This window comes from Bubalus kerabau, chromosome 23 (genome assembly GCF_029407905.1).
Source record: "Bubalus kerabau isolate K-KA32 ecotype Philippines breed swamp buffalo chromosome 23, PCC_UOA_SB_1v2, whole genome shotgun sequence".
NCBI lineage: Eukaryota > Metazoa > Chordata > Mammalia > Artiodactyla > Bovidae > Bubalus > Bubalus kerabau.
The window spans coordinates 19,640,963-19,664,910 of NC_073646.1; the positions used below are offsets into that span (position 1 = coordinate 19,640,963).

The 23,948-nt window shown below is 42.2% G+C and overlaps 1 protein-coding gene and 1 pseudogene across 8 annotated transcripts in view; one reads left to right on the plus strand and one right to left on the minus strand.

Annotated features, from left to right (window-relative positions):
- DCUN1D3 (defective in cullin neddylation 1 domain containing 3) overlaps positions 1–23,948 on the minus strand; it is a 59,202-nt gene that overhangs the window by 20,482 nt on the left and 14,772 nt on the right. Inside the window, exon 2 of one of the 8 annotated variants that reach the window (XM_055562543.1) lies at positions 10,533–10,664. The exons of the other annotated variants lie outside the window; for them this stretch is intronic. The gene's annotated coding sequence lies outside the window, so the exon portion shown is untranslated. The remainder of the gene's footprint in view (positions 1–10,532; positions 10,665–23,948) is intronic. 8 annotated transcript variants of the gene reach the window in all.
- LOC129638056 (mitochondrial import inner membrane translocase subunit TIM44-like) lies at positions 13,518–14,875 on the plus strand (annotated as a pseudogene).

Here is a 23,948-nt window from a genome sequence, read left to right on the forward strand (position 1 = left end):
CAAAATTCTCTAAGCTAGGCTTCAACAGTATGTGAACTGTGAAGTTCCACATGTTCAACCTGGATTTAGAAAATGCAGAGGAACCAGACATCAAATTGCCAATGTCTGTTGGGTCATCAAAAAAGCAAGAGAGTTCCAGAAAAACATCTACTTGTGCTTTATTGACTATACCAAAGCCTTTGACTGTGTGCATCACAACAAACTGTGGAAAATTCTTAAAGAGATGGGAATACCAGACCACCTTACTTGCCTCCTGAGAAATCTGTATGCAGGTCAGGAAGCAACAGTTAGAACTGGACATGGAACAACAGACTGGTTCCAAATTGGGAAAGGAGTACATCAGTGCTGTATATTGTCATCCTGCTCATTTAACTTATATGCAGAGAACATCATGAGAAATACAGGGCTGGAAGAAGCACAAGCTGGAATCAAGACTGCCAGGAGAAATATCAATAACCTCAGATATGCAGATGACACCACCCTTATGGCATAAAGTGAAGAGGAACTGAAGATCCTCTTGATGAAAGTGAAAGAAGAGAGTGAAAAAGCTGGTTTAAAACTCAATATTCAAAAAACTAAGATCATGGCATCTGGTCCCATCAGTTCATGGCAAATAGATGGGGAAACAATGGAAACAGTGACAGACTTTATTTTCTTGGGTTCCAAAAGTCACTGTGGATGGTGACTGCAGCCATGAAATTAAAAGACACTTGCTCCATGGAAGGAAAGCTATGATCAACCTAGACAGCATATTAAAACGCACAGACATTACTTTGTCAACAAAGGTCTGTCTAGTCAAAGCTATGGTTTTTCCAGTAGTCACGTATGAATGTGAGAGGTGGACCATAAAGAAAGCTGAGTGCCGAAGAACTGATGCTTTTGAACAGTGGTGTTGGAGAAGACTCTTGAGAGTCCCTTGGACCTTGGACTGCAAGAAGATCAAACCGGTCAATCCTAAAGGCAATCATTCCTGAATATTCATTGGAAGGAGTAATGCTGAAGCTGAAGCTCCAGTACTTTGGCCACCTGATGCAAAGAACTGACTTACTGGAAAAGACCTTGCTGTTTGGAAAGATTGAAGGCAGGAGGAGAAGGGGACAACAGAGGATGAGATGGTTAGATGAAGTCACTGATTGGATGGACATGAATTTGAGCAAGATCTGGCAGTCGGTGAGGGACAGAGAAGCCTGGCATGCTGCAGTCCATGGGGTCACAAAGAGTCAAGTGCTCTTGAGTGACTGAAATGAAGTCAATTCTTTCCCTAATCTGGGGCAATCTTCCAGTCAGTTCCAAACTTCATTCCCTTTCCACTAGATACCAGGTGTGCAGATCTGGAGAAAACCAGGATTTCTAACTTGGTACTGATTTACACTCATTTAATGGAACTACCTTCCCAGTGGTCCTCCTGCTATCCCTCTGAAATGGATAGCCTCAGCACAATCTGGGCTACCCAGAACCAAATTTCATTACTAACAGAATATCATCATTAATTAATCCCACTATTCATTGTCAGTACATTGTTAAGAGCTACACTGAAGTGTAACTCTAGGAAATAATTACTGCCATTTCATAGGAAAATAAATGTAAGTACACAGAGGTCAAGCAGCTATCTAGAAAAGGAGAAACTGGAGTAGAGTAATTAACAGGATGAGCTCCACAAGCAGAGGAACCTGTATCTGAATCATGGCGATGTACCAAGTTTGTGACCAACAGCATATAACTTTAAAATGGGACAGTTGTACCTCATGGACTGGTGGATAGAGGAAATGAGATGTCCCATGTAAAATGCTCTGCCCTAATACCGGGCTCATAAAAAGTATTTGGTAAGTGTTAGCCTTTATTGTAATTGTTGTTATCAGAAAGTTGGTGACAGGATCAAGCTCCTCTTTTCCTAGAAAAGTGCTCTTGTCAGCAGCCAGGCCAGGTCTCCTGGGGCAGTTCAGGAATGCTGATGCCCCAAATGCCCACAGTAGCTCTCCTGTTCTTGCAGTAAGTGACTCTGGTCTCCTGTTTCAGCTAAAGTGGCATACACGTGTGAAATGGAGTGACAGACAAGAAGGGGTGGGAAGAAAGAGAAAGGCAGGAAGAAGAATAAAGGGAGAAAAAAAGCTACAAACCAGGAAACGTACTTCTAGGCATAGCTTTGGGGGTTTACTTGAAACATCAAAGCCAGTAACTGCTTAGTTTATGTTGGACCAAGATAAGCCTCCAGCTTTTCTCCTCCAATCTCAGCTCTAACTGCTTCTGCCTTTCTCTCTCCCTCCTTCTCTGCATCAGCTTCCAGCCTCCCTCCTCTCCTGTGGCAGATCCAGCTGCTATTCCTGGGGATGGGCTTGGTTGCTTGCTTGGCCCCAGGTCTGGAGCTGGCACTGCTGGGCTAAGGGCAGTCCCAGAGATCATGGTCCCAGTGAATGGTCTGGCTCCAGACAGCCAGAGAAGGGAGATCAGGAAAGTGTTTCTAATTCTTAGGCAGCTCCATGAAGTGACAATCAGGCAAGTCCCTATTTTCTAGGACTTACAGTCTGCCTTTGAAACAGAATCACCCCTTATGGACAGAAAGACCATGAAGGGCTTAATCACACAAAGACGAATGGAGACAGGAAAGGAGAGAGTATGAACCAGTGTTATGGAAAGGAAGGTGGAGGGACTGATGAAGATGAATTGGTATTTGTTATATGCTTCATATACATCATCATCTTCAAACTTCACAACAACCTACGATGTCAGTGGTCTTACAGATTAGGAACCTGAGGTTTCTTAACCACTAAGCAATGGGACTAGGAAATCAGTTTGTCAGGCTCCAAAATCTACTCAGTTTCACAGAGATGATGAGTCCTGTTCTGGTCCTTCGGTGACTGGGAGCATAAAGTGGAAAGGAAAGAGGCAAATGGTCAATCTGGTTGGTCTAGGTTGAGAGAGGATTTTAAAATATTTATTAATAGTAATAATCTTTTAAGTCCATTGCATGTAATGAGGAGACTGACATGAATTATCACTTTTAACCAACTATAACTCTATGAGCAAGAAAATATAATCTTCACTTTACAGGGGGATAAACTGAACAAAGTTTAAGGGATTTGGCCTGAGGTCACACAGCCAATCTATAAAGGTAAGGGATTCAAACCCAGGAGTCTGATTCTAAACTCATCATATTACATCACTGGTCTCACTACTTACTGTTCTTCGCTATGCTGTTCCAGGTGGCATAGTGGTAAAGAATCTGCCTGCCAATGCAGCAGACACAAGACACAGGTTCAGTACCTGGGTCGAGAAGATCCCCTGGAATAGGAAATGGCAATCCACTCGAGTATGCTTGCCTGGAAAATTTCATGAACAGAAGAGACTGGCGGGCTACAGTTCATGGTCACAAAGAGTCAGACACAACTGAGTAACTGAACATACACACTGCTGCTGCTAAGTCGCTTCAGTCGTGTCCGACTCTAGGTGACCCCATAGATGGCAGCCCACCAGGCTCCACCATCCCTGGGATTCTCCAGGCAAGAACACTGGAGTGGGTTGCCATTTCCTTCTCCAATGCATGAAAGTGAAAGGTGAAAGTGAAGTCGCTCAGTCGTGTCCGACTCTTAGCAACCCCATGGACTGCAGCCTACCAGGCTCCTCCGTCCATGGGATTTTCCAAGCAAGAGTACTGGAGTGGGGTGCCATTGCCTTCTCCGGGGCATACACACACATGCCAGGATATACTCTTCCCCTAAGGAGACGATGATGGCCCAAGAAGAAAAAATACATTATCAATACGTGATTGTACTCCAGAGGTACTGAGTCAGTAGGATCAGAGTAAAGTCTCAGGAAGCCTTCAGTTCTGGTCTGGGATATCCCTAAGTGATGTATGCCCTTGAACAAGTCTCTTAACCTCTCTGAGTTTCCATGTTCCCAACATTAAAATCCTTTGAAGTCTAACATTCTGGGACCACCTTTATTTTTTGACATGCAAAGACGCTGAAGTTCTAAATTTGCAAGCCTTCTGAGGACAGGGCTTTCGCCTCCTCAGTGAATAGCTTTCATACTTCTTGCCCAAGCCTACTAGAGCCAAAGGAAAATGGGAAAGTCAGTCTATTCCAATCTGAACAAGAGGTGAAAGGTGACACTGTTTTTGCACCCTTCCCTCTCTTAATCATCTTAGTTTGACCTCTGCAGGCTAAGAAAAAGGCCCTGACATATAACATATGGGCTTCCCAGGTGGCATTAGTGGTAAAGAAACCGCCTGCCAATGCAGGAGATGCAAGAGATGTGTTCAACCCCTGAGTGTGGAAGATCCCCTAGAATAGGAAATGGCACCCCACTCCAGCATTCTTGTCTGGAAAATTCCATGGGCAGAGGAGCCTGGCAAACTAGTCTAGGGGGTCACAAAGAGTCAAACACAAGACTAAGAACAAGCACAGGTGATACAGAAAATAGAGCAAGCTGGCTCATTGTTGTACCTGGTTGGGAGCTTAAAAAAAAAATGAGGCAAATGCTGGTACCAAAAGCCAATGTCAGCAAGGCACCTGAGGTCTACTCTGATGACTTCTTTGAAAGAAGGAAATGATCCAGTCCACCTCTCCCATTTGTTCCCACCTAGAGTCTATGGCACCCCACTCCAGTACTCTTGCCTGGAAAATCCCATGGACGGAGGAGCCAGGTAGGCTGCAGTCCATGGGGTTGTGAAGAGTCTGATGCTTACTGAGCGACTTCACTTTCACTTTTCACTTTCATGCATTGGAGAAGGAAATGGCAACCCACCCCAGTGTTCTTGCCTGGAGAATCCCAAGGACGGGGGAGCCTGGTGGGCTGCCGTCTCTGGGGTCACACAGAGTCGGACACGACTGAAGTGACTTAGCACCAGCACCAGAGTCTATTCAGAAGCAAGACGCCACTAGCAAATGTTAGTGCTTTTATATATTACAGCAGTAAGAAACCCATCTTTCCAACTTTCATCCAAACAATTTGTATAGCTAATTGGGCACATGTTTTTACTTCTTACTATATATGCCAGACACCCAGCTGCCAGGGGCTGAAGCAGCTATAGTGGCAAAAGCCATACCCCTGAGGAGTCTCAAAGCAAGACCACAAGAGTCTCTTGATGCCAACTGGCAGATGTAGATGCTGAATGACCTAAGAAACAGTCGGGAAATGGGTAGTATCCATTTCTAAACTACCTCTTAGAAAGTAAACTTGCAAAAATAACAAACAAGGAGGAAAGACTGGAGGGAGTACTTTAAACTCCAAGGTCTTCTGCTTTCTGTCATTTGGCACTTACAAGATCACCTTTGGAGATTAGGTCTTACCTAGAGCTACTTGGGAGAAAAAGCTGTTCCCTCTGCCAAAGCAAATGAGGCGTGTCTGCTATTTTCATGCTTTTAAGACTTTTTGTCCTAAAATGTACTGCAAGCTGCAAGCTAAGACAGCAGTTCCAGTTAGGGATGGATAGGAACACATGACTTTCTAAATCCACCAATCTCAAAACTACAAAAAGAAGAGGAGGATGGGGGAAAACAGGGAGGAAGGAAGGGAAGATAATTTTTTTTAAAAAGAAAATAAACCAATTGGTTATATTTCTGTAAAATAATCAGGTCACAGGACTAAGACCAGTTAGCTTTGTACAAAATAATTTCTCTCTTCTTTTTGAAGGATTCTTATGTTCCTTACCTTGCATACTTCAAATATACTGAGAATATATATGCAACTGAGGTCTGAGGACTGAGGCCACTGTGGGCTGGCCAGAACAAATACTACTTGCCAAATTCAACAAAGTCAATACATACATATTATAAAGTTCCCAAATACCAAAGAATCAAGCATTTTTGGTCTCTGGGTTCCAGAGCTGCTACATATTTAATCCCACATGACTCAAAATGACCAAAAAAGAGCTGAATTATTTTAGTGACCCACACTTGGAATATTTTTGCTGTCACTATTGATCTGGACAAGTCTGACTGTACACTTATGTGCAAAGTGGACATCATAAGGGGTATCAGATTTCTAAGCTGGTTACTCTCCGTGTTTCTGCACCAGCTTTTTCATTAGCTAAATTTACTGTTTACAGAGGGCCGTCTTGGGTTTATGTTCCATCAATTCAGTTCAGTCGCTCAGTAGTGTCCCCATGGACTTTGTGGCCCCATGGACTGCAGCACTCCAGACTTCCCTGTCCATCATCGACTCCCGGAGCTTACTCAAACTCATGTCCATTGAGTCGGTGATGCCATACAACCATCGCATCCTCTGTCATCTTCTCCTCCCACCTTCAATCTTTCCCAGCATCAGGGTCTTTTCTAATGAGTCAGTTCTTCACATCAGGTGGCCAAAGTATTGGAGTTTCAGCTTCAGCATCAGTCCTTCCAATGAATATTCGGGACTGACTTCCTTTAGGATAGACAGGTTGGATCTCCTTGCAGTCCAAGGGACTCTCAAGAGTCTTCTCCAACACCACAGCTCAAAAGCATCAATTCTTCAGCTTTCTTTGCAGTACAACTCTCACATCCATACATGACTACTGGAAAAACCATAGCTTTGACTAGACAGACCTTTGTTGACAAAGTAATGTTTGTGCTTTTTAATATGCTGTATAGGTTGATCATGGCTTTCCTTCCAAGGAGCAAGCATCTTTTAATTTCATGGATGCAGACACCATCTGCAGTGATTTTGGAGCTCAAAGAAATAAAGTCTGTCACTGTTTCCATTGTTTCCCCATCTATTTGCCATGAAATGATGGGACCAGATGCCATGATCTTAGTGTTCTGAATGTTGAGCTTTAAGCCAACTTTTTCACTCTCCTCTTTCACTTTCATCAGAGGCTCTTAGTTCTTTTTCACTTTCTGCCATAAGGGTGGTGTCATCTGCATATCTGAGGTTATTGAAATTTCTTCTGGCAGTCTTGATTCCAGCTTGTGCTTCATCCAGCCCTGCATTTCACATGATGTACTCTGCATATAAGTTAATAAGCAGGGTGAAATATACTTTTTAACTCTGGTTTTAGCTTGCAGCTCATCCTCAGAATACAGGCCTCATTAGGTCAAACTGAAAGTAAAACCACTGGTTAGGCACCAACTGCCTGCTTCCAATCAGCATATGGTACGAGCTATCCCAGACATCTACCAGATAATTTACATTTACTAGACAATCATTCCTCAAACACCCAATCACCACATCAACTGTTCACTTTTCAGTCACCTGTAGAATTCAGTAGTTACTGACGAAAAAGAGTTAACTGGAGTTGAGATATGGTCTTTGTATCTAAGAAAGGCAAGAAAGGAAACTATGAAACGAGTCAAAAGATGAGAAAGGAATCCAATATAAAGATGATAAATGACTGCATGCAACTGTCTTCTCAGAGGGGCACCTGAATGACCACAAATGTACAGATGTAGTTTCTAGAGCCACATTTCTTCTAAACAGCTCTCATGTTCATCACATGGTAACAAATGTGAGGTTTGCTAACATATAAATGTTTGCTAATTCTTAAAAAAAAAAAAAATCCAAATTCATTAAGGCCACATTTATCATTTTTTTCCAGAGATCCATGATGGAAGCTGATTGCTAAATCTTAGTAGATAAGAAAAGGAAGAGGGACAGAAAAAAGATCTGTATAATAAAAGAATATCTTTTTCAATTACATCAGCAAGCTGGTCAGAGAAGTAAGACCACTAAGGCTTTATTTCCCACTGCAAAATTCAAAACCATTACACAGTTATTCTGTAAAGTTTAGAAAATATGGAGTACCATAAAGAGAAAAAGTCCCCTAGTACCCCACCATCTGCCACTTCCCAGGTGGCTCAGTGGTAAAGAATCCTCCTGCTAATGTAAGAGATTCTGGTTCGACCCATCTTGGGAAGATCTCCTGGAAAAAGAAATGGCAACCCACTCCAGTATTCTTGCCTGGGAAATCCCATGGACAGAGAAGCCTGGGAGGCTACAGTTCATGGGGGTCCCAAAAGAGTTGAACACAACTTACCGACACAATCCCTTCACCTAAATTAGTATTTTGGAATATATCCTTTCAGTGGTCTATATAAGCATATAGGTGGCACACATAAATAAATACATGCATGTTCATAGTACACATATCCAACTTTTAAACAAAACTGAGTCATAATGTACATTCTATTTTGCAAACTGTTTTGAAAACACTTTTTCATATAAATCTTCCCTCATCAAATGCTTTAAAAGAGCTGAAAATCAATGGCCGTACTACCAAGACTGTGGCAGTATTACCACTGACACACCAGCTATTTCACATAACCCATAAACTATTTATTGCCTACGACTTCAATCTGTCAAACAAAAATTTGGTGCTACACTACAGAAGGGTTGCAGAAAGGTTGACTCTCTGTTAAAACATATTTAATTGCCAGATAGGTCTTTCATTGACAATTTGACAGTTTAAACTCTAATGGTGGGACATTTAGTTTGCTTCCAACAGTTCACTATTATAAACAATATTGGGATAATAAACGGAATATGCAGCTAAAATTCAGCTCCTGAGAATAAACTCCCAGAAGTGGAACAACAGATCAAAGACTATGCAAAAACATATTATAAGTGTATGTGTCTGTGTATGAAAAGTGAAAGTATTAGTCACTCAGTGTCTGCCTCTTTGCAACCCCATGGACTGCAGCCCAAGTGCCTCTGTCCACAGAGTTCTCCAGGCAAGAATACTGGAGTGGGTTGCCATGCCCTTCTCCAGGGGATCTTCCTGACCCAGGGATTGAACCTGGTTCTCTGGTACTGCAGAAAGGTTCTTTATCAGCTGAGTCACCACATAAAATCAATCTGAATTCAAAAAAAGTAGTGTCAGCTTACATAATGGGACTGGACTGGGAGTGTGTATTTCTCCCAACATCACCTGGTAATATGTCAACTAATTCAATTTCTTAAAAAAAAACAAAACCCAACTCCTTACCAAAAGTACTTTTAGACATTATATTTTAGGGAAAATATCCAACTGCCAGAGGAGGATGGAAAACAGGAGAGACCATTTGTTTCATTATAAATTGCATCGAAAGACTGACAAATCCAACAATTTTAGCTCCAAGGATTTCAAGACAGTACTGTTAAATGATGGGGGTGGGGTGCAGAGCAGGGGACAGAAAGTGATTAATCATGTTTCAATAATATCTAAATTCCAGATTTATTCTTTCAAAAGAAAATGAACCTTTCCCCATGTCCCATACACACACAAAAAAGATAAAGACCATCTAATGAAAAACAGTCTAATGATAATAATAGGTCTAATGAATAATAGTCCCCTTATCATAAGTTGAAACTCCAAAACTTTGGCCACCTCATGCGAAGAGTTGACTCACTGGGAAAGACCCTAATGCTGGGAAGGATTGGGGGCAGGAGGAGAAGGGGACGACAGAGGATGAGATGGCTGGATGGCATCACCGACTTGATGGACATGGGTTTGGGGTGGACTCTGGGAGTTGGTGATGGACAGGGAGGCCTGGCGTGCTGCAATTCACAGCGTGGCAAAGAGTCAGACACAACTGAGCGACTGAACTGAACTGAATGGAACTATCATAAGTTTAGCATTGGGGGTAGAAGGGTCTGACCTATATATTCAGGTTCAACCCATGGAGTTGAACCTGAGTGAATCACATGCCCAGGGAGCAAGAATTTCATTCAAATGGAACTATGGTGTACTTAAAATGGTTAATAGTCTGGATTCAGACCACAGACTTAATTAATATATGGCCTTTTAGCTTCAGACTGGATCAAAGGCTTGCAGCAGAGACTCATCTGCTCCCCCAGCATCCAGGTTCTTCATCAGTTGGCCACTCATTTTCTTCACTAGAAAGATCCAACTCCCTCACTCTTAGTCATTCATGTTGGGTAAGTTCACATAATGAACTATGTGACTCAAGCCCACCAAAGTCTCCCTATGCCCTTGGCTTTCAACAACTGGGTCAGGAATATGCAGGAGACCTAAGTCAGACAAAGTGAATCTTAGCACTAAAAGCAAGGAAGGTTGGAGCTGCTTTGGTCTTCTTATCAGGAAGAAAGAGCACCGAAGAAAATAATAATGCCTATCCAAGGGTCACTGTGAGGGTTAAACTGTCTCTTCTTATCAGATGGGTCTCAATTTAAATGCGTGTAAGACACAAGAATAAAACCAGTGCCAAGAGACAAAATCAGTTTTTTAAAGGCATTATTTGAACCCAGAATCCAACTGTACCTAAAGTCAGATCAAAGCCTGAACCTCACAGTTGTATGAGCCAGTTAATTCTCCTTTAGCATAAGCCAGATGCCAGTTTTCCTGTCACAACTGAAACAGTCCCGACCAAGACACAACTATGTCACTCAGATCTATTTACAGAGCAAAGAAACAGAAGATCTGATACCATGGTCAGAGACCAACTTAGCAGGCCACAGTTTCAACCAAATATATCAAGAGACTTCTTAGCTGAACACTAGGACCAATGATCCCAAACTTGAGCAAATTGTAAAATCGCATGACAACTGGGTGGACCATGAGGATGCTATTTGAAAGATGATATGACTAAGAGAAAAAGAATCTTTCTTGCAATTCTTACCATCTTAAGCCTCCTTCAAGCAAAAGTACCACAGAGCACTTTGAGCTGCTTTATCCTACTGTGTATGCTTCTGTCATCTTCACGTTTCCAAGGAAGAACTTCCTCCCAGCACTCAGACAACCACGTGAATGACTGCAAAGTAAAAACTCCTGTAAGTCTTTCCCTATGCAGTAACATGATCAATCTTCTGACTAACATAGGCTACTGGATCTAAACCACATCCTATGAAACTGAAAGACCAGACCTGACCAGAACTTTGCTACTCTCTTGGTTTCAATTACTATTACGGAAACAATTTCTCTTTGGTGTCAAGTACTAAAAAGTCTATTTAGAAAGTATTCAGGTTTTGAAGACAGTGATAGGAAATGCTCACGTTAGTGTGTCTTTATTGGAAATATAGTCCCTGTAGGTTGAAACCTGAGGCCCCAATGTTTGGACCTTTTTTTCCTTTTTTTTTTGGTCAAGTTTCTTATTTCACAAATGTGCACTCATATGGCATGAGACCAAAGGGTACATTAATGAGGGTAAAGATAAGCAGATAATTAAATTAAAAATATAGGGGACTGGAATGCAAAAGTAGGAAGTCAAGAGATCCCTGGAGTAACAGGCACGTTTGTTCTTGGAGTACAAAATGAAGCAGGGCAAACGCTAACAGAGTTTTGCTAGAGAAGGCACCAGTCATGGCAAACACCCTCTTCCAACAACACAAGAGACAATTTTACACATGGACATCACCAGATGGTCAATATTGAAATCAGATTGATTATATTCTTTGCAGCCGAAGATGGAGACGCTCTATACACTCAGCAAAAACAAGACCGGGAGCTGACTGTGGCTCAGATCAAGAACTCCTTACTGCCAAATTCAGACTTGAACAAAGTAGGGAAAACCACTAGACCATTCAGGTATGACCTAAATCAAATCCCTTATGATTATACAGTGGAAGTAACAAATAGATTCAAGGGATTAGATCTGATAGACATACTGCCCGTAGAACTATGGACAGAGAGGTTTGTGACACTGTACAGGAGGCAGTGATCAAGACCATCCCCTAGAAGAAATGCAAAAAGGCAAAATGGTTGTCTGAGGAGGCCTTACAAATAGCTGAGAAAAGAAGAGAAGTGAAAGGCAAAGGAGAAAAGGAAAGATATATCCATTTGAATGCAGAGTTCCTAAGAATAGCAAGGAGAGAAGAAAGGCTTCCTAAGAGAACAATGCAAAGAAATAGAGGAAAGCAACAGGATGGGAAAGACTAGAGATCTCTTCAAGAAAATCAGAGATACCAAGGGAACATTTCATGCAAAAATGGGCACAATAAAGGACAGAAATGGTATGGCCCTAACAGAAGCAGAAGATATTAAGAAGCAGTGGCAAGAATACACAGAAGAACTGTACAAAAAAGATCTTAATGACTCAGATAACCATGCTAATGTGATCACTAACCTAGAGCCAGACATCCTGGAGTGCTAAGTCAAGGGGGCCTTAGAAAGCATCACTATGAACAAAGCGAGTGGAGGTGATGGAATTCCAGTTGAGCTATTTCAAATCCTAAAAGATGATGCTGTGGAAGTGCTGCACTCAATATGCAAGCAAATTTGGGAAACTCAATCGTGACTACAGGACTGTAAAAGGTCAGTATTCATTCCAATTCCAAAGAAGTACAATGCCAAAGAATGTTCACACTACTGCATGATTGCATTCATTCCATATGCTAGTAAGGTAATGCTCAAAATTCTCCAAGTGAGGCTTCAGCAGTACATGAACCAAGAATTTCCAGATGTACAAGTTGGATTTAGAAAAGGCAGAGGACCCAGAGATCAAATTTTCGAAATCTGTTGAATCATAGAAAAAGCAAGGGAATTCCAGAAAAAACATCTAATTCTGCTTCACTGACTATGCTGAAGTCCTTGACTATGGATCACAACAAACTATGGAAAATTCTTCAAGAGATGGGAATAACAGACCACCTTACCTACTTCCTGAGAAACCTGTATGCAGTCCAAGAATGGACTGGTTCCAAATTGGGAAAGGAGTACATCAAAGTTGTATATTGTCACCAGGCTTATTTAACATATATGCAGAGTACATCATGAGATGTACTTGTGCTGGATGAAGCACAAGCTGGAATCAAGACTGCCAGGAGAAATATCAATAACCTCAGATATGTAGATGACACTACCCTTATGGCAGAAAGCCAAGACAAACTGAAGAGCCTCTGATGAAAGTGAAAGAGGAGAGTGAAAAAGCTAGCTTAAAACCCAAAATTCAGAAAACTAAGATCTGGCATCTGGCCCCATCACTTCATGGCAAATAGATAGGGAAACAACAAAAACAGTGACAGACTTTATTTTCTTGGGCTCCAAAATCACTGAGAAAGGTGACTGCAGCCATGAAATTAAAAGACACTTGCTCCTTGGAAGAAAAGCTATGACAAACCTAGACAGCATACTAAAAACCACAGACATTACTTTGCTGACAAAGGTCTGTCTAGTCAAAGCTGTGGTTTTTCCAGTTGCCATGTACGGATGTGAGAGTTGGATAAAAGGCTGAGTGCCAAAGAATTAATGCTTTTGAACTGTAGTGATGGAGCTTCTTGAGAGTCCCTTGGACTACAAGGAGATCAAACCAGTCAGTTCTAAAGGAAATCAGTCCTGAATATTCATTGGAAGGAGTAATGCTGAAGCTGAAACTCCAATACTTTGGCCACCAGATGAGAAGAGCTGACTCACTAGAAAAGACCCTGATGTTGGGAAAGACTGAAGGCAGGAGGAGAAGGGGATGACAGAGGAGGAGATGGTTGGGTGGCAACACCAACTCAATGGACATGAGTTGGAGCAAGTTCCGTGAGATAGTGAAGGACAGGCAAGTGTGGCATGCTGTAGACCATGGGGCCGCAAAGAGTTGAATAGACTGAGCAACTGAACTGAATGGTCATTTGCAATGCTTTCTATTAAAACTCTGCCCTAGCACACAGGATCCTCCACCATGGCAGCGGCAGTGCTGTGGGCAGGCTGGTGCTGCTGCCCACAGAGATATTTTGGCAGCAGAGTCCATCTCCTGTCCAGCCACAATCTAGGGGCACTACCCCATGGTACCTACCAGCTGCCCAGCCGAGGGGAGAGCTAACCCTGTCCAAATCCTATTCCTCTGGAAACAGAAAAGGGTTTCTCTCTGGTTTGCTCAATAAAATCAAAGAGGAATTAGCCAAAAACAAAGAAATGAAAGAAAGTATAAAAAAGTTCCGAAACAAGGCCAAGAACCTGGAAGAGTCAGATGTGTTCCAGGAAGCCAGGAGGAAATAAAAACCACTGAACTGAAAACCCAGAGGACAAGCGAGGTGATCAGGAAGAAGCTAGGGGGAGATCATGGGCATTGTCAAGGAGAGTCTTGACGAAGTCAGTAAAAGTGACCTTGGCAGAAATATCAAAAAGAGAGTGGAAACAGCAGCCAAGACCGCCAAGCAGTCTGCCAAATTGGTATCCAAAGGTGGGGAGAAGCTCGGCTGGACAACTGCCTTCAAAGCCCTCTCCCAGGGCGTGGAGTCTGTCAAGAAGATCGACGAGAGCATCCTGGGACAGACCGGGCCCTACTGGTGGCCTGAGCGGCCCTGGAAAAGGAAGGAGTTCGACGGAGAGAAATTCAAGGAAGAGAAAATGTTTGAGGGCAACGAGGAGGCACTGGGGGTCGTGCTACACAAGGACTCCAAGTGTTACCAGCAGTAGGAGGACTTCAGGGACAACAATGTGGTGTTTAATCGGTTCTTCAAGATGAAAATGAAATATGATGAGAGCGACGCCGCCTTCATCCGGGCATCTGGCGTACTGAAAGACAAGATCACAGGCTTGCTGGGAGGCCTGTTCTCGAAGATGGAGATGTCAGAGGTGCTCAGAGATCCTGCGTGTAGACCTCACCATCAATAAGCACTGCTTCCTGTAGCAGTGCGAGAACAACATCATCCCCAACGTTCTGGATTCATGATTTCCCAGGAGCTTGACATTCTCGAAGACTGGTGCTATGAAGCTATCTACAGCCAACTGGCCAACCTGATCCAGCAGGCCAAGGGTTTGGCCCTCCAGTTGCACTCCTGTATCGTGGACATTGACAACATCGATATGGCCATGGGCACGATGATGGAGCAAGGGCCTGTGCTGATCATCCCCTTCCAGGCCCAGATGGTGATGCTGATCAAGAACTGCAAAGGCAAGGTGGTCGAGGGCGACCTGGAGACGGTACTGCAAATGCTGTTCGTGTGGATGCTCTGCCAAGACAAGGACGAGCTAAACCCCTACGTGGCCGGGCAGCTCCTGGACATCTCCGCCTCCAGCACAAAGCAGGTCCTTTGAGCACGGTGGCCATGCCCGGGCCCTCCGGGACTGACGCTCACTGAGGACACGTGGGGGACTGGCGTCTACCTGCAGCAGCAAGACTTCTGTCAGCTCTGCCCCCACTCTGCCAGGCCGGCTGCAACACCAGATGGATGGGGTGGGAGGGTAGGGGGCTGCATCAGCCCCTGGCCCAGTGGCAGGTTGCTGGCCAGAAGGCTCCAGACCAGGCACTCCTTCCCAGGACTGAGCAGTGGGGCCTGGGCCCACTAGCCACATCAGCGATGCCATTTTATCTCGTTTTTTAAAAAAAATAGTGCCCTTGTTATCCTGTATAGAAGCAGAGATTTGTAAATAATAAATCACCAAAGTGAAAAACAACAACAACAACTCTGCCCTAGCAAGTAGGCCTTACTTTCCAAAACAATAATGGAAAACATCCTAAAAGAAAGCAGTGGTGCACAGGCTGTTTTTGTCATCACCTTTGAAAAGTTGAAGATAGCTTTGGATTCCAGAATAAAATGTACATACATACACACACTCATACTCAAATTTTGCAACCCAGGATTGGGGGGTCCATGAAATTACAACTTTTCTGAATTGCCTGGGGGTTTTACCTGCACTGCAACCACCTCCATTTCTTTTACTCAAAACCAACTGCATATAGTTCAACTCCTACAGCTGCCCTTCTGGGAAGGACATGCTATGCTTTGGATGCAGAATGATAGGGTCTGTACAGCCCAGCTCTATTCACTTTCCACACATACTTAGTCACCCTGCATCTCTGTTTTCTCACCTGAAAATTGGGACAAAGGGTCACTGTGAAGAATAAATGGCTCCTTCATATCAGAGGATTTCAGTTCAAATGCTGAGATGTATTCCTTGTCCAACCAATCTAAAGTACCATCGCCCTCTGATCCAGCACACCATTTTATTTCTTTAGCACATACCACTCTCTGAAATTCTTGTTAACTTATTTATTGTCCACTCCCCCTACTAGAAAGCAATTTCCAGAAGAGTGGAAATTATTTTATTCAGCATTTTGTCCTGGGCACCTAAGCTTTATCATGTAAGTAAATGTTTTGATAATATCTATTGAATAATACTCTCTGATATTTACTGAGTACTCTGTACAAGGTACTAGTCTATGCACTTAAATGTATTAACTCACGATTAAATAAATGATGAGTACGGCATGCTTAGCACTGTTCCTAGCACAGTTACTTCTCAATAGATGATAGCTATTTGTACCAATTCTATATTGTTATCAAATACTCAACAGTCAAGGAACCTAAGCCCTAAGGATGTACAGTAGGCCTTAATTTCACCACTCAAGAGCTGGTTCCTAAGATCCAATTCCTGGACACCTTGCCTCTCAACACCCCACTACCCTCAAAGAGAAAACAGGAAATTGTCTCATTGTTCCAAATTATTCCCTACCTCATCAGTTAACCAGATAATGTGATACAAACACAGCTTCTCAGTCAGCAGTATATAGTCCCATCTCTCCTTATTCTACAAGTTTTCACCTCAAACACAGCAAAATTTGAAGCTAAAATTGGGAGATGTTCACCCTGTAGTACCTCTTTTTGACCTGCAACTTAGTCCCCTGGAAAAAATCCACATAATAATGGAAATCAGTCCTGCCTGTCCTTCAAGCAAGCGTGAAAGTCCAGACAGTTTATTCAAGCCATAGCCATGCAGCACTGTACGAAGCTCCAAGGGCTCTCCAAGCAATGAAAAACCTCCTGGTGCTGGTCCAAACTGCTTCTTCTCTATCACAACAAAGGAATGACTTTTAAGGTGTCTAGAGATGTAAGGGCAAAAGCCAGCAGCTTGTTTGCATGCTATATAGTGAACATGAAGAACTCACTTTAAGTTTTACACTACTTAAGATATTTTTTTCCACTGTAGTATTTTTAAAAATTTGCCTGATGACAGATTGGCTTTTAATTCTGAGGGATGAAGCACATTTCCTGCAAAGAGGATAAGGGATGTGGACCATCAAGGCCCTGCATCTCTTTAGAACCACTGGAGACAACAGACTATGTTTCATATAACTGCCAAGAAAAGGCCAAAACCTAAAGTCCTAACCAGGGCCTTCACAACCAGATGTACTTGCCAACAAAGCAAACGGCAGCTTCCACCTCTGCTGGCTGGCAGACCAGCCCACACATTCTGCTTAGCCATGTGAAACAGTCAGCTCTTGCTCTTCCCACCCTTAGGCCTAGTATTTGGGGTAGCGACACCAGTGACTTTTTCTAGCAGAGTATTTTCTAAAAATAGAACTTCCACCTTTAGGTTTAAAACTGAAAAGAAAAATATCCAGAATTAGAAGTCTGTTTTAACACAATACATTGTAAATTATAAGTTTAAAGGCTGGTAGTTGGGGACAGGGATCACAGTACCACATGACTTCTCAGCAAGTCATAAAAAATAGTACAGGTTGTTTAACAGCAGGCATCTGCCAGTAATAGAGTTAAGAAGTCCATGTGCCAGACGAAGGAAAACTAAACAGACACTCCTCCTGCGTTTGTTTCAGCAGTGACGGGACCGACACAAAAGAACTGCAGCAGCAATTTACAAGACAGAGTCATTAATAAACCTTTTTTGGTGGCTAGTTGAAGAAGAAATGTTTGAAACCCTGAATTGACTCATTTTTCAGAAAAATCAGTTTAACGGGGCGGGTACAAAACCCTCTAAACGACAATAAATCACTAATTGAAACATTACAGGATTCCTAACAGCCATTCTTAATTAGCACACCTTTGTGTCAAAAGCAAAAACCAAGTGCCAGCATTTAACAGCAAGTTGCTGTTAAATCAGTCTGGTGGAACTAGATGAGAACAACAAAAATTAATCTTCAGGCCTAGATGGATACTGTCTGGATAATAAGATGATAAAGACCTCCTCAAAGGGCTTCTGGGTACCATAAATTATATAACAAATCTACTTCTGCCAGGCAGCCAGGATTAACTCCTATTCACTCAGCATGGGCTAATCAAAATGGAAGCATTATTATCCACCACTGCTCTGAAAAAGACACAGCAGGTTGCTCACTGCACATCAGTTTGCTGACATCACTACTCATTGTAAGAGAAGTCACTTAAATACTTTGTTAAATACAGGTTTCGTACTTGTTTCTTACAGGTCAAAAAGAGAAAAAACAGAAAAAGAAAGTATTTCATTAACTCCTTCCTCAGTAAGTTCTTCTGACTGAGTATTTTTTATTGTCTATGATGACCCCCTATTATAATAAATAATTATTTCTACTATGCATTCAAGGCTTGAATGCATTATGCATTTTACCCCTATGGAACATATATATTCATGGCTCTCAGGAGCTGGCAAAAAATGACAAGTACAGAAAAGATGTTACTGTTTTATGACTACATCTTAGATTAAAGTTCCAAGAAGGCAGGAAGTGTATATGGTAAAATGAAAAGGGCTAACTGGTATCTAACAAACACTTTCTAAATTCAAATCCATGTTCTACTCTTTCTCAAAGTTAAGGATAATGTTTTTCAAGCCTACTTTTTAAAAATATGGACTTCCCTGGCGGTACAGTGGATGGACACCTGCCTGCCAATGCAGGGGACATGCGTTTGATCCTTGATATTGGTAGATTCCACATGCTGTGGAGCAACTAAAGCCTGTACACAACAACTGGCGCCCACACTCTTTAAGGCCCGTGAGCCACAGCTATTGAGTTCGTGTGCTGCACTTACCATAGCCCAGGCACCTAGGAGCTTCACAAGAGAAGCCACTGCAATGAGAAGCCAGCGCGCCGCAAGAGAGCAGCCCCCACTCGCCACAACTAGAGAAAGCCTGTGCACAGCAACGAAGACCCAGGGCAACCAAAAATAAGTAAACACATTAACGCAGTTTAAACTGCCTCTTTCAAAAAAGTACAGTAGAATACAGTCATTTTTTTTGTTTAGTATATTTAAGTCTTTCAGTCACTGTAAAATGAGAGCTTGAACTAAATCAGTGTCTTTCCAACTTGAACTTCAACAATCTGTGAGAAACAAGTTATATCCTGACCAAATGCATATATATACATACACACACATACAACTTAAGAAGCAATATTTACTCTCACTTCGATGATGAACTCTAATTTACGCTGCTTCTTTTTTTAACTTGGTTTTTAATTGTTGGTTATAATCCACTAAGTAAATAATCACAGGTGGCTCAGTGGTAAAGAATCCCTCTGCCAATGCAGGAGATTCAGGAGACTCAGGTTTGACTCCTGTGTTGGGATAATCCCCTGGAGAAGGAAATGGCACTCCACTCCAGTATTATTGCCTGGGAAATCCCATGGACAGAGGGGCCTGGCAGGCTACAGTCCATGGGGTGGCAAAAGAGTCGGACATGACAGGACACCCACCTACAGCACATAATAAGAAAAATTCAAAATCAAACTTAAAGATTCCCTCCAATATCTTTCTTGTGCCAGACACAATGCTAGGCATTTTAGAGTTGTGACAGCAGTTAATCCCTAAAGCTGTGCTATGAGGCTGGTACTTTTTTTAACTGAAAAATTTAAAAATATTGTATTAATTCATTTAAAACATCACTGCTATATTTAAAATAGATAACCAACAAGGACCTACAACAAGCACCCCCAGAGAATTCTGCTCAATACTCTGTAATAACTAAATGGGAAAAGAATTTGAAAAAGAATAGATACCTGTGTTTGGATAATCACTTTGCTATATATCTGAACCTAACATAACACTGTTAATATAAGATAAAAATTTTAAAAATAAAAATAAAAACACATAATGTGTTATCATATATGTATGCATTTTAAGCAAGGTTATCAAAGTATGTATAGTACAAAGAACAAAAATATTGAAGAATTAGGGAAAGGGGGAGTCTAAGAAAATAATGCTGCTGCTGCTAAGTCGTTTCAGTCGTGTCCGACTCTGTGCGATCCCATAGATGGCAGCCCACCAGGCTCCGCCATCCCTGGGATTCTCCAGGCAAGAACACTGGAGTGGGTTGCCATTTCCTTCTCCAATGCAGGAAAGTGAAAAGTCAAAGTGAAGTCGCTGAGTCGTGTCCAACTCTTAGCGACCCCACGGACTGCAGCCCACCAGGCTCCTCTGTCCATGGGATTTTCCAGGCAAGAGTACTGGAGTGGGGTGCCATTGCCTTCTCCTAATAGCTTCTAAAAAATAAATATCAATAATAAATCATTATATGTTAACATAAATGACAATTTTATGAAAAAGAACTGTATTTCCAAAAACTTAACAAGAACAGCAACATTGTTTTACATTTTCGCAAATGTCTCTAAGGTCTGGCTCAGAAGACAGCTAATTTCCCGTATGTGCTTCTCAATCAATCTTTTGTGATATAACACACCATGTAGACTCTATAAAACTCATGAGAGAATGAAAGTATAAAGGACAAATGTTGTTAGTATTACTAAGAAGAGAATCTGGTTTTTCAGATCCTATGAAAAGTGTCTTGGGGATCCTCTAAAAGAGTCTCTGGGAGTGAGGCTGGTACTCTTGATGTTCCTATTTTACAAATAAGGGAATACACTCAGAAATAAAGCACCTTACTTAAGACCCTACACTGTAGCACAGAGAAGCTCATCCAACATTTCACCAGTTCCCCCAGTTTCCCAGCCTCTTCAGTTAGATGAGGAAATGTGTCCATTTCTGGCCAAACAGGTATAGGTAGAAATGACACAATGAGCTGTAGGCAGATGTGATACTTACATTTCTAAGCCCAAGCCTAAAGGTGACACAAGACATCTCAGCCATCTCTTCCCTTGCCATGGTGACCAAGACAATACAGATGGTACAACACATGATGTTGGAACCCACATCAGCTTGGGTCTCTGAGCAACTTCTGGAGCTGAGCACCTTTTAGCCTAAACCCCACGTGGGATATGCAAGCAATGAACTTTTCAACAGATTATGCCAAACTTTGTTAAGCTCTAACTCCTGAATATCTACCACTCCCTCAGTAATTTTACAGTTCAGGCCTCTGCCATCTTTACTGCAGTATTCTCTCAGTACCTGCTTCTGGGATTGCTCCCTTCAATCTCTCTTCCAAACTGCCACTGGAGTGATCTTTTTAACACACACATAGCCCATGTGAATATGCCATGCCTCTACTCAAAATTATTTAATAGCTCCCCTTCACCTACAAATACAACTTTAATAAGGTATACAAGGTTTTTTTTTTTTTACTTTGGCCTCAATTACTGCCATTCTCCTGTTCTCACTCCTGGTCCCTCGGGCATACTGAAACGTCTGCCGCTTCCCAAGATGCCATGGCCTCTCAACCCACTGTAGTTTTACACATACTGTTAGTTGTGTTTGGAATGCCTCCTCCTTCTCTAGTCTTGGTATTTCAATCCCAGCTCAGATTTTACTTCTTATAGGAATCCTCTCCTGACTCCTTCAAGGTGACCTAGAGCCTCTCTGTCTCTTTACACCTTCACTTGTTTTTATATCCGTTTTCTTACCATAAAGCTTTTAAAAACAAGGTCCACAAAAGACACTCAAATTTACTAGAATGAAAATCTGGCAGCATATAAACACATTTATTTTCCCTGAAGCACTATGCACCCCATCCTAGAGTTGATCCTTAAGAAAAATTCAGACTACACATACTTCACTTTGAATATAACGGTGAAAGAATCAAGTCTGGAGGCCAAGACTTAACAAGACTAGTTTTCAGCTTCACAAGTTCTCTATGAAAGACCCACATTCCATCTGGGAAAGCTGCTTCCCTGCTCATGTATGTCTAAGTTGAAAACCACATAGACTGGCTTTTCTTTGAAAACAGTTTGTATCTGTTTGGAAATCCTGAGTAAAAACAACCTTCAAGTATGTTTTTAAAGGTTTTGTCCTGTTAAACCACTATTATAATCTTTTGCTTAAGTTGCTTGAGTCAAAGGTACTAATGCTGGAGACATTCAGAACTTGGTGAGTGAATCAATTTAAACACTGTACGCAAATAGTAAAGTTTCAAATCAGAAAAAGGAGGAGCTTAGAGGCCAAACTGCCCAGAGGGAAAGAAAAACTCTGCTTCCAACTGGGGAAAAGGCAACTGTAAAAGATTTTTACCTGTTGCTTAACTTTTTATTATCTCTTTCTGCTAGGCCATGGGATGGTTGTGAGCTGGAAACTTAGAAAAGCAAATGCTCTAATAAATTAAGCAATTCTGGTTCTCTAAAAGGACGGTTTAAAGTCAAGAGTTAGAAAGTCTCTGCGTACACCTTTTTTTTTTACTTTAACTTACCATGAAAGTTCAAGTTTCAGCATCCTAAAAGGCTTTATTTTAGAAGTGAAAAGGCTCCGAATGAATAAAAGGTTAGTCTACCAAGAGAAAACCAAAGTGGCACTGGAAACATTTAAGAATGGCCTGAAAAGGTTTTGAACTCTACCACTACGTTTGCACATCTTTCATTCTGACTCAGTATTAAATTTATCTTTTTAAATGTGTGGTCCTGAGTACTTACACTCCATAGATGGAGGTTATACTATCATGGAGATAACTATTTTATGATTGGGAAATAAGCATTTTTTTATGTGCCTGAGCTTCCCTGGTGGCTCAGACAGTAAAGCGTCTGTGGGCAACGTGGGAGACCCGGGTTCAATTCCTGGGTCGGAAGATCCCCCGGAGAAGGAAATGGCAATCCACTCCAGCACTCTTGCCTGGAAAATCCCATGGACGGAGGAGCCTGGTAGGCTGCAGTCCATGGGGTCACCAAGAGTCGGACAAGACTGAGCGACTTCACTTTCACTTTTCATTTTTAAAAGCCCAACTATTCAGCTGCCCACAAGAGATCTGAACCAAGACCGACTGATCCAATAGCAATTTCCCAAGAAGAGAAGGTGTTAAACAACTTCACTCTAGGTTTGCAAATTCTAGTCTATAGACCAAGGATAAAAGTCACAATCCTTACATATCCCCTTTCAGAATTTCTCCAGACTCATCAGCTGCTGCTGCTGCTGCTAAATCGCTTCAGTCATGTCCGACTGTGTGTGACCCCAGAGACGGCAGCCCACCAGGCTTCCCCGTCCCTGGGATTCTCTAGGCAAGAACACTGGAGTGGGTTGCCATTTCCTTCTCCAATGCATGAAAGTGAAAAGTGAAAGTGAAGTCGCTCAGTCATGTCCAACTCTTAGCGACCCCATGGATTGCAGCCCACCAGGCTCCTCTGTCCATGGGATTTTCCAGGCAAGAGTACTGGAGTGGGGTGCCATTGCCTTCTCCGGACTCATCAGCAACTGTCTGTAAATAATGACTAGCCTTTGCACCCAGGGAAATAGTTGTTATTCAGTTGCTAAGTCGTGACTGACTCTTTGTGACCCCATGGACAGTGGCATGCCAGTTCACCATCTCCCAGGGTTTGCTCAAATTCACGTTCATTGAGTTGGTGATGCCAGCCAACCATCTCATCCCTCTACCACCCCTTTCTCCTCTGTCTTCAATCTTTTCCAGCATCAGGCTCTTTTCCAACAAGTCAGCTCTCTGCATCAGATGGCCAAAAAGTACTGGAGCTTCAGCTTCAGCATCATTCCTTGCAAAGAATACTCAGGGTTAATTTCCTTTACAATTGACTGGTTTCATCTCCTTCCAGTCCAAGGGACTCTTAGGAACCTTCTCTCCAGCACAATTCCAAAGAATCAATTCTTCAGTGCTCAAGTCTTCTTTATGATTCAACTGTCACATACATACATGACTACTGGAAAAATCATAAATCTGACTATACGGACCTTTGTCAGCAAAGTAATGTCTCTGCTTTTTAATACACTATCTAGGTTTGTCACAGCTTTTCTTCCAAGGAGCAAGCGTCTTTTAATTTCATGGCTGCAGTCACCGTCCACAGTGATTTTGGAGCCCAAGAAAAGAAAATTTGCCAATGCTTCTACTTTTTCCCCTTCTATTTGCTACAAAGCGATGGAACCAGATATCATGATCTTAGTTTTCTGAATGGTGAGTTTTAAGTCAGCTTTTTGACTCTCCTTTTTCACCTTCATCAATAGGCTCTTTGTGAAAGTTGCTCAGTCATATCCAACTCTTTGTGACCCCACAGACTATACAGTTCATGGTATTCTCC